Genomic DNA, 10,864 nt, shown 5'->3' with positions numbered 1-10,864 from the left:
TAAAAAAATCAATCATTCTTATTTTTGGGTTTTTGTAATCTCAGCTATTTCAATGATTCTTCAATATGTTATCTGAATGCCTACCGATTGGTATAAGATATAGATTAAATTTATGTCTAGATTTTGACAAACATTTCACGGGAAACTGAATTCTGATTAAGATCGGTTTAAAAATGGCTTTTTATTTTCAATTAGTAAAAAATCTGCGTCTATCAGTATGTATGGTTGACGAAAATAACGATTTCTAGTTGTGTCACATTATCTTTTTCTGCCCGAGGTGATTTCTGTATTGTTCCATCAAGTTTTTTTAACTTAATATCAATTTTCTTGCAGTTGGATTAATTTGAAGACTGTTGTCAACTGCCTAACACGCCGGAGAATCACAGATTTGCACGTGAATAACACTTTGATTTCTTGCCTTTTTTGGGGGTGACTGCCTAGGGGAGTATAAACTGAGCAGTAAGGAAAGTTATATCTACTATCATCAACCACATCAAAAATGAGCTTTTTGGATTGTATGCACCTCGTTATTAAAAAGTCGAAATAAGGCTGAAGAATCCACCTTTCAAATTATGTATATGAATTTAAACAAATATGCAACATTAAAAAAAAGATTTTTGTGATGGATAGGCGCGTGCTGGAAATCACACGAACCAGCGCTTATTTACTAATGGTTCTGAGTTAACGGAATCAATTTCAACCAAGAAAATTCCAATGACAAAAAATAATTGCAACCAAATGAACTTTATTCTGGATAGCTTTTTTGTATTAAACACTAGACAAATATAACATTTTCAACTAGATTACACAGATAAAATTTTATAGCGGGAGAGTAATTTTCCAATCGTCACATTTTAAGTTTGGAAAGCTTTCTCATTTAATTTAAGCTGTTATTGTTTTTGAGTTGGAATCACTTCGTAAAATCTGGTAGAAACGTTTTCTAAAATTGATGTCAGTATATTTAAATGAAGAAATTTATTTTGATCGGTTTCACATTTCGAAAAATAAAGTGTTGCACTCCATGAAACATTTTTCCAACTGAACGCCATGATATGTCGGCGATGACAAAACTTTTCCAAACATTCACGACACCGAATGACAACAACGTTGAAAACGGAAATCCACATCAAAGCTACAGTACGGGGAGGGCTGTCACCAGGAATCGCCTTTGATTTTCAACCATTTCCGCCAACCAAGCCGCTTCTAGAACGCGGAGATTTTCTACTAGGCTACATCACTAGGAGGGTTATACGATTCACACCACAAAACACAAACCGGCAAACCGTATTCCGTTTTCCGGCCGCATCAGTGTTCTGTTCCTATATCTGAAGCGCTGGCCGAGATCCTGAATTGATTCTAAGCCGACGAAAATGGGAAAAACAAATAAGTGTTCCGCCTATGGAGCTTGGGCTGTATATTTTATTCTACCCCAGAAGAAGTAGGTAGAACACGTACCAGCTACAGTAGGACATAATATTCGTTATTTGGCGGCGGATTTGGACCACGCGGGGTGGAGCAAACGCCGGAAAAGGCGAGGATTCTTCAGCAATCCGTGTCGGTGTTTGTGTGTCGTTTCCCGTAACACGTTTCGGATGAGGAACAGAAGAACTAGACGAAAAAAAGGGAAACACATCTAGCAAGGGAAGGTGGCTGGTTGCTCGCTCCAGTAACAACAAACATATCTAAACGAATCAGTTTCCAGATAACCAAACGAACGACGCGGCGCCCCGGAAGCTGTGGAAGGAAGCCAAAACTAGGTGGAGGTGGAGCCTTTGAGGTTGAATTTTTCCACGTTTTTCGGATTTTCCGGTGAAGAAGGCTCGTTGTTGGCTTTTTCGGGTTTTGAACGCGGGACGACTGACCAAGGGAGGGTCGAAATTTGCGGCGTGTAGCCGGGAATAAACTATACAACTGCGGTAAATTTAGTCCGGGCTTAGATTTTGTGCACCGTCAGCTAGATCTTCGGCGTACTGTTGCCGGCTTGTTTTCACTTTTAGTCACAAATTTCTGGAAAGCTCTAAACGAGGGTAAGATGGAAAGCTGGGGAGAAACATGCAACTCAAATCTCGTTTCCCAAAGTATATTTGCCGAGATCGAGCTACTGGAGCAGCTTTTCATTTCCAGACTCTCCAGAGTTGTTGTTATGGGAAAAATTTAGAAAATTTATTTAGGTAGCTCTTGGTTTTGTGGCAAGAGGCTTCCCGCTTTCGTTTTCTATTCGGCCGTCGTGGTCGTGGTTAAATAAACTGAAACTCTTTTGCTGCTGAGCAGTCCTTAGTATTGCTCACCTGCCCGGTGTGGTTTATTGTTTTCTAGAAGTCAAGTCCATTTCATCGCGTGAATCGGTGGCCGCCTTTCATTCAGCTTAAGCCAGGTGGAAAATGGAAAAGCTGTCGGAAGTGTTTTGCTCTTTGGAAATGGCGAACTGTTGAAATCACTGTTGCTCAGATGAAAGCATACGTTCCAGATTTTCAAATTTCAAAATTTTGGTAATTTTGTACAATATTTTTTTAAATTTGTTGAAAAACGTCACTTGAATATCAAGAAAGTTTTCAAAAACAAGGTCTCATGTCTCATGTCTCATGTCTCATGTCTCATGTCTCATGTCTCATGTCTCATGTCTCATGTCTCATGTCTCATGTCTCATGTCTCATGTTTAATGTCTCATGTCTCATGTCTCATGTCTCATGTCTCATGTCTCATGTCTCATGTCTCATGCCTCATGTCTCATGTCTCATGTCTCATGTCTCATGTCTCATGTCTCATGTCTCATGTCTCATGTCTCATGTCTCATGTCTCATGTCTCATGTCTCATGTCTCATTTCTCATGTCTCATGTCTCATGTCTCATTTTTTATGTCTCATGTCTCATGTCACATGTTTCATGTCATTAATAAATTGCATTTTTGCAAATTTTTTTGTACATCTTTTACAGTTTCCGCCAAGGTTGCCGAAGTTACAGAAAAATCTTTAATTTCACAGAATCTTGTGCAAATTTTCTTCACAGTCTGAGTCACAGAACACAGAATTTTGAAAATATTCTCAGATTTCACTTTTTTTTTTTATTTCTGTACGTATTTCTAAAATTCTAATCTTTCATGTTCTTTCATGAATTTCTAATTTTGTATTCGAAAGTCATGGCAAGATGGTTGTTATTATTAAATTTTTTCAATGACAATGTTAAAGAGACTTTATTTCTCATGATTTTTCAAAGAACTCCATCCATTTTTCACTACAGAAAACCGTAACTGAATTTCTGGGTTAAATCACAAAAAGTCGGAATTTTTTTTACAAAAACACAGTTTTTTTTTATTCAGCAGCCTTGTTTCTCACAGATAAGTAGGTAAATTTTATATAAATGGTAGTAATAATATGAGATTTTTTTTTTGGATTTGAATTGTGTTTGGTTTGGCATAAAGTTGCTTCAACTGAAATTACTTGAAGCTTTCGGTTATTTTTTTTTCAACAAATATTTCAATGAATAATTTCAGCTTTTCTGCACCTCTCGGAAATTTTCTTTTCAGCAAAATTCAATCTTTTCCTTCCCGGAGCTTCTTTATGCAAAGGACTAATTGTTTCCTCTCGAATGAACGAAGCGCCTCGGCTCATTGTAGGACTCATCGTTCGGGTCGAATTTGAATCGGGTCAATGGCTGACCCAAAGCTGGGAACTAATTGAAGTGCGAATTATTGCCGCCCACTGATTTTGCTGGGCGTGGGTGTATTCCTCCCTTCAGGCCCCTTCCCACCCCAAGATCACTTTGATCAATCGGAAATGGATTTTCTTTACTGCCCAAGCTCTGAACTCACGGGTTCGGATCAGCTTTGAACTTCTTTCGAGTTCTGGTTCAGGAACTGGCCCGCCTTTGATGGGTTGCCGATCATTTCCAACACACGCATATAGTCATAGGCTGTGCGAAAAAAAAGAAGTCTGAATTGAATTTCCAATCATTCAGAGATGCTTTTGTTTCTGTCTAGATTGATATTTCGTTGCCATTTGGAGGGGTCAAATTTGGGGAAAGAGGTCGTTAGGGGGCATCGATTTTGAAGCCCCAAACGATAAAAGGAGGTCAAGTGGTTAGGAAATTTTCTCAGATTTTGGAAAGGCTTTGCCATTTTCCTTTGGTTGACTAGCGCGTAGAGCAGCGAAGTGATGTGGAAAGTTTTGTCCGTTTTCTCTCCTTACTTTTTTTGTCTTTGTGTGTTCGATTGATTTGTGGGAGTCTTCTGGTGAGGCAGGTGTGGGCGGAAATGCGTAACTGATTGGAAAGAAAGGCATCGAGGTTGCAGTCAGTTGGGGCCAGGCCGAGATCAATGAACCGTGAGCGTATTATTTGTTCTCGTTCTGGTTTTGCTTGATATGCTAGAATAGCGATGCTTTTGATTTGCCATTTGCAGAACCGCAGAAAGATGGTTTATCGAAGGGCAGATCGACATGGTTCAGTAGATTTATCATCAAAGCTTTTTTTTACTGGTTGCGCCTCTGCCTAGCGAAGAAAAACTAAGTGGCGTTAACTACTAAACATGATATTTACGTGTTTTACTTGTTGTATTATAACTATATAATAAAACTTGGATATAAAGCTTGGCATGTTCTAAAGTGAGATGAATTCCAAGTGTAAAGATTATTCCAACATTATTGAAATATGGATGTAAAATAAATAACTCAGTAAAATTTAAATCATATCAAATTTAAACAAAATATGTAACGTTACATTCAATTGTCTATCAATCTCAAATTTAGAAGTGAAGGGTTATTTTACAATTTAATTTTTGATCTGAAAACATTTAGCACAAAACTCACCTAGACTTTGGTAGCAAAATAGGTATAAACCATCAAATGATAGATAAGATTTTAAGTAGAGATGAACCAAATAGTGGTATTTGGCGTACGGCCGAATGCAAAATATTTACCTTTTCAACTATTATGCCAAACGAATATTCGGTCAAATAGTCTATTGAGTTTTTACTGGAAAAACAAAGCGATTATTTCAATTCCCATCTATTTCTTCCATTTTTATGCCCGTCGTGTTTTGAATCGATTATTTTAACCAGGAAGGACATCTGATGACTTGAAGCTTCTAGGGCGTTTATCAACAAGGATATTGTGTTCCTGTGAAATCTGGGACAAACATTTCGAAATTTCGCATTTGATAAAAAATTAGATGAAGATCGAAATTGAGTAAGATATTTTCAAAATATTTGCTAAAAACAAAATTTATGAAAATTTTTGAAAAAAAAATTTGAGCAAATTTGAACGAAATTAAGGTTTTATTCTCAAACATACAAGAAGAAATAGAAAAAAAAACTTGAAATTCGAAGTTTCCATTGAATTACAATAGCAGTATAGAAATAAGGATTTAACAAAAATTTATGATCATTTTGGAATTTAATAAAAATCGTTTTTGAATAAAAAAAACTTAAAATTTTCAAAGAGAAATTTAGTTTTTTTTATTTCACTAAGCAAATAATATCAATAAACCCGGACAGAATCTAGAAAGCTTTAAACGATATCTGGCCATCCCGGCCAGATTTCTCTTATCTCAAATTCCTTCTTGGATATATGTACAAGCCTTGATAAATCAAGAAAATATGGAATAAACGATAATCAAAGTATAAAAAGATATTCGTCAGCATTCTCCTGTGCGATCTACAATTAATGATTAAAGATACTTTTTTGATGTTTTGCTTAAACCATAAGTTTCTGATGAATTTCAACTCGTAACCATCACACAAACTGACAAAAATGATATTTTAATAAAGTCAAATTCAATCAGAATCAAAGTTTCAAATCAATGTTTTTCCAGTACACTGGAAAAGTACAAATAAAATATAACACCAGATTTAAAAGAAATGAAATCCAAATTCCAAAATGAACTAAGAGAAAATTTAAAAAATAAACCTTGATAAAAAAAACGTTTGCGCAAAATCACAAAAGTTGTCTTAAATTTATCATCATTATTAAATTCTCTTTTCTTCATATTCATTTGTGACTTTATAAAAAAAATCCGTCATATTTTTTTGAATTCGAGAGAAAATTTTATCACAACTTGAAATGTGAACTCAGGATTAGGAAAAAATATCCATTTTGAAATAACGAGAATTGATTCAAAAAACATAGTTAATGGTTGAATTTAATAAGATGAAAAGAAAAAAAAATTAATTTAATCTCAAGAGTGCAACTAATCAAAGTCAGAGATAAAATCTTTTTTTTTCTCAAGTTATTTCATGTTATGAAAATAAAAGACCAAAGTAGTTCATTTTTTAAGCTCATACCAATAACTTAACAACATGTTCAGTTCATCATTGACAGCTGATACTCACAGGTCCTAGTTGGGAAATTAGATTTCTCGAACTATAAATAAGCAACTGATGAAAATAAAAATTATTAACACCAAGCTTTATGGTAAATGTTTATCAAAATAAAAAATTGTGCATAAAATTAAGCTTTCAAACTGATAGTTCATTTAATTTTTCGATCTTTAAACGATTATTTTAGGAGTCATTTTAAATTTAAATTATATGATTTGAAAGTATGAAAATATGCGAAACGTTTATAAGTTTTCAATAACTCTTAAATTCTTTGCACCTTGGAAAAAATGTAAGTTTTGTGTTCTTGAAATTTCATGTCAGCATAAAATTGTATTGATATAAATGATTTTTCTTATAATCAAAGTGATTAACAGTAAAGTAATGGATCCTATGTAGTAAGTTTCACCATTTACATGGTCGAATTTTTCTTAGCACATTAAAATTGGAAAGCTACTGTTACTGTTTTGAAATTTCCTTTATTGTGACAATTGATTTATTGTCAAAATCTCGCATCGATAAAATTTGAATTTGGTTGAACTTGGATTTCAAATAATTGGATGAAATGTCTAATTTCGAAGGTGATTAAAATAATCAAAGATACATGGAAATCTCCGTTGTTGAGATTGCTGATTCAAGTCCTGTAGGTGAGACATTTTTTTTTTCGAAATAAATGATATTTACGGCTTATGTTCTTACTTTCATTGGTTCTCGTGCTTCCCATCTTCTTCGAAGATTTGAACATTCTAAAGTCAGAAATTTACCAAAGACATTATCATAACGTTTAGTCTGATTTGGATAAAAAAATTGATTACAAGTTAAAAAAAAACAACCATTGAGGATTAATTTAAAAAATCCGAACTTCCCTTTCAAGAGTCAAATAATTTCCAGATGTATCAATCAACATCATGTTTATTTATACTTCCTATTTAAATTTCTCTACAAAATCTTTTTTGAAACAACTTTGAAACAACAGTTTTTTGCAATTTAATCTAGAATTTTCTTTTAAAGATTTTTCCTGAGTTGTTGAAAAAATACCCTTGAACTCATTAGAAAGTTTTTGTATCGTTTGGACTCACAAAAAGCACCCATAAAAAATTGTAAAAAATAATCGAATATTTTATTTTTTCGTAAGGGAACCATAAACAAGGCCGTAGGAAGAACCGCCTCATTGGGGAAGGGGGGGGGGGGGGTGGTGGGGGGATTTGGTGACTTATTTTTGTTATGATGTTTTTGCTCAAACAATGCGAACAATAAAAAAAAAATGATAAAAAAATATTCTTAAATCCTATTTGAAAATTCACTTTTAAGTTCTTTCAATACATTCTAAAATCTTTAAAATTGTAAACTTCATTAGCTTTAGTAATAAAAATAAAACTTACATTCATCGATGACTGAAATCTTTGAATGTGTAGAAAAAAGCTTATGAATTTAGCTTATTTAATTTGAACACAGCAAAAGTTTATAAGGAAACCTTCCCTTTTTTTTTAAAAAAAAAAATGAGCTATGCTCAAATCATATAGGCTTAATCCATCAAATTAAAGCAAGTTAATAGATTTTAACCATCAATGAAAACAGATAAGTAAAATCATTATATTTAAATTTTGCAGATCTGATTCTAACAGACAATATCCGAATTTAACCATAGGGCAAAAATACGGATTTTTAAAAAATATTATTATTTGGAGATCATTTGAACCCTGAATGTTCATTCGGGTCCTAAATGTGGAATTCTCTGAAAGTTTTAACGAGAAGATTACTTTTCATTATAAGTAAAATGCCTAAAATAAACGTTTATATTATAAAATAAAATAACATTCCATCAAAATTCATCAAAATCAAATAATAATAAAGGTATTATGTATCAAACAAAACTAGAGAAAAAAGCTCAAATTTTTCATTCAATTTGTGATTTTCAACTGAATTATGTATACAAACTGACTTTGGTTGAAAATTGAAAATTTTATAATAAAACTATAAATTAAAATTTTTAGATTGTGATCTCTTGCAATTTGTGTTCCTCAACAAAATGATCATCTTAAAAGTTGTATCATGAATGACCAACTGAATCTGAATCCTGAATATTCCAGATAAAAATTTCGAATATGAGCCAAGAAATTAAATTAGTGTCAGTGACCTCAATCACAATTCTATAATTTTAAATCAGTTGTTTTGGGGTTCAATTTGAATTACAAATATTTAGTTAAAATTAATAAGTTTGAATTAAAATTGAAATGCTAATTATGAATTTCGTTTTGAGTTTTCAATTCTGGATCTCCATTTTGAAACTTTGTTATATTTGAATTCTGCATAAGAATTGAATTTAAGAACTTCATCAAGAATCCTTGATCTTGAACTCAGGATGATTTTAAGTTTTGTTTTTTCATAACCATAGATCAAATTCTGAATGATCGCAGAACGAAATTTCAACTACGATTTTAAAACACCTTTTCAAATCTATTTTCTAAAGATGATTCTAATTGATATAATCAAGAATCCTTAACTGGATACAGAATCCGAAATATGAAATCATAATACAATTTTTGATTTTGATAATAGGGAATCAGGGGGATAATAGGGAATATTTTTCAAAGTGAGAAAATTTTGCAAAACTGTAGCATAATTCAGATCCTGGGATTACTTTTTGAGGTTTTGGCATCAATTCTGAGTCATGATTTTTACTCTTGAATAAACTTACTCAATTATCAAATTTGATTGAGAATTTCAAATTCTGAGGGTTGAGTAGAATATCTCACTCTTTGTCTGGGCCCTCAGGATGGGGGAGGGGGTTAAACCCCCAAAACCCCCGCCCCCCCTCCACCTGTTCCTACGGCCATGACCATAAATAAATGTTAAATTAAAGTGTTGAATAAAAGTTACTGGCTATAGAAATACTTCCAAAACGGTCATTTTGAAATTTTGGTAAAGATGCTGAAGAAAAAGGCGAACATTTCACTCTATACTATTTTTGGTTGAAAAGCAGCAGTGTGAAATTTGAGATAACTTTTATTAAATGGCGTTAAAAAGATGCTAAAAAGTCAGTTAAACTTCAATAAAAAAAAACATGCTTAACTAATTTTTTCTAAACTTATAGTTTGTCCGGTTTCATTTCTATAGTAATTTACAGCAAATTGGCTGAAATGTGTCGAAAACATAAATATTAGGACTTTCCAATTAGTATTTATTTTAATATATTAATCATAAAATCACCTGTGTCTGTAGTCAAAACAGCTGGTTTAGATCCAAATTTTTATCAAAGCCAACCGCATCCTTTATCCGTTATACCAGTTTCAACACAACTTTTTTTTTAAGAACCAGTATAAAGATTGATCCAAAGCTGGAGAGACCCTAATTGACACAGCTCTAAACTGTTTGACAGTTAATGATGAGCCCACTATCAGTTTTTTTGTTTCACTGGATTGGATTTAATTTCGTTGGTTCAATTCTTGTTTAAATAAGACCCAAGCATAGAACACGGGTACAGGTGCTCAAATAAATGATGATTTAAAAAAAACTGAATGCTTTTCAAACTATCTTTTATAATAATCAAACTAGTCCTTTAAATCTCTTCATAAGCAATCCCTCAAGTGGGCACACATTAAATTCTTCACTCCCATCAACGAAACATTCCAAGGGCCAAACCAAACCAAACGTTCTAATGTGGTGTCATGCAGGAAGCTCAGGACCAGCCCTAGCCAAGTAGGAACCTACACACTCCAGCGATTATCGATTCTCAGTTTTGGCAGCGAGCACTACAGCAGTCATCATCGTCCTCGCGCTCTCACTTCCTGATCCTCCAAGTACTCTTCCTGTTTTGTTTCGTCAATCTACTAACAGTTTAGTTCAACGGTGATGTCATAATATCGTCATCGAAAGTTCATTCCGACCCTTGTGACGTCACCGACTTCCAGTGTGGACGATCCGAGAATGCTCGAAAGCCCGAACCGTTTGTTCACGCCACCAAAACAGGGTGGGGTGTGAAAGTGAAAATTCTTCCTTCTTTTGGCTGTCGTTGCAATTTCACTTGGTAGAGTTCGAAACTTTGGCACAAACACCACTCTGGAAATAGAGCTGACTTTTGGTATGCAAACAATAAACGGAGATGGAGACGTCATCATTGAATTTGTCATCGAGTTCTCAACCAAATGTTTATCATTTAGTGACACATCAGTAGGTACTTATTTGGTTGGGTTTTGAGATTCTTATCTAAACTAAAGTATTATCAGAACGGATTCTTACTATACGAAGTTTGTAGATTCTTTACGAACTTATCCCGAAAAGTTACATATGAGTTTTAATTTATTTCATTACACATTCTATTTTTTAATTGTATTCCTTAATTTGTCCGATCAAAATGCGAGATTTAATCATATCGCCCCTCTGCCGATCCATAAATCTTATTTCCAGATCGTTTAACACCGTTGAGCCATAAAGAGTTCAGCGACTCCAGCCAGCCTCCCGACTTGAGCTCATAAAGCCTTCTGCCAACTGAGATATCATATCACGTCAGAATCCAGACAAAAAATAGAGATCCAAAGCACTGTGTGCACTTCCCCA

Source organism: Uranotaenia lowii, chromosome 2, assembly GCF_029784155.1.
Source record: "Uranotaenia lowii strain MFRU-FL chromosome 2, ASM2978415v1, whole genome shotgun sequence".
In the NCBI taxonomy this organism is placed as follows: Eukaryota; Metazoa; Arthropoda; class Insecta; order Diptera; family Culicidae; genus Uranotaenia; species Uranotaenia lowii.
This window is presented reverse-complemented; position numbering follows the sequence as displayed.